Source organism: Dromiciops gliroides, chromosome 2, assembly GCF_019393635.1.
Source record: "Dromiciops gliroides isolate mDroGli1 chromosome 2, mDroGli1.pri, whole genome shotgun sequence".
In the NCBI taxonomy this organism is placed as follows: Eukaryota; Metazoa; Chordata; class Mammalia; order Microbiotheria; family Microbiotheriidae; genus Dromiciops; species Dromiciops gliroides.
Genome location: NC_057862.1, coordinates 384,156,788 through 384,158,089, shown reverse-complemented (window position 1 = coordinate 384,158,089; position 1,302 = coordinate 384,156,788).

Sequence of the window (1,302 nt, the reverse complement as noted above, 5' to 3'; positions counted from 1 at the left end):
TGGGACCATGGCCAAAGGGCTATGGAACTGTGCATACCCTTTGACCCAGCAATACCACTGCTAGGTTTATATTCCAAAGACATCTCCAAAAAGAGAAAAAGACCTATTTGTACAAAAAATATTTATAGTAGCTTGTGGTGGCTAAGAATTGGAAATCAAAGGAATGCTCATCAATTGGGGAATGGCTAAACAAGCTGTGGTATATGATGGTGATTGAATATTATTGTGCTATAAGAAATGACAAGCAGGATGTTTTCAGAAAGGTCTGGAAAGACTTGTATGATGTATATAGTAAAGAGAGCAGAACCAACAGAACATTGTGAACAGAGACAGCAATATTATTTGATGAAGAACTGTGAAAGACTTAACTATTCTCAATAGTACAATGATCCAAGACAATCCCAAAGGAACTAAAGCATGCTATTTTTCATTTTCTTTTATTCAAGTTTTTTTATACAAAATGACTAATATGGTAATGTTTTACATAATCATACATGTATAACCTAAATCTGATTGCTTACTGATTCTGGGAGGGGGCAGGTGAGGGAGGGAAGGAGGGATAAAAATTGGAACCCAAAACTATAAATAAAAATGTTTATTACTTTTTTCTTCTTTGTGGGGCAATGAGGGTTAAGTGACTTGCCCAGGGTCACACAGCTAGTAAGTGTCAAGTGTCTGAGGCTGGATTTAAACTCAGGTCCTCCTGAATCCAGGGCTGGTGCTTTATCCACTGCGCCACCTAGCCGTCCCCTGTTTATTACTTTTTTAAAAAAAGAAAGAAAGGCTGTTGAGACACCTAGGGAGCTGCCAAATCCCACTGCTGCTTCAGTCCAGTGAGAAAATGAAGCTATACCCTGGGCTATACCTCTGTACAATGTCATGACTATAGCTTCCCATATATCCATACCTGTTGCTTCCTCACTTGCTCATTGCCACCAGACTTTGACATTGATAAAGATGGGAAAATAGTATGGATGATGTCTTTCAACTCACACATAAATTGGACTTAAGTGAAGTAGTGTTGTATGAAATTGTGGGCCTCCCTCTTTCTTCAAGAGTCATTAAAGTCCAGTGGCAAGACAAAAGTCAAGATGACTGGTGATTGCTTGGAATGAAGTAGATCACCTTGGCATCTTAGAACCAAGTTCTAAGCATTCCATAATGCATGTTTCTGCTGCCTTCATGGGCATTGGAACAAATTGTTCACCCCCACCCATTCTGCCAGGGGAATGGGTTTAAATGGGTCTGAGGACCATCAGTTACTCTCAGCCTTGTTTAACACATCTGCCAAAATGGCTTAGC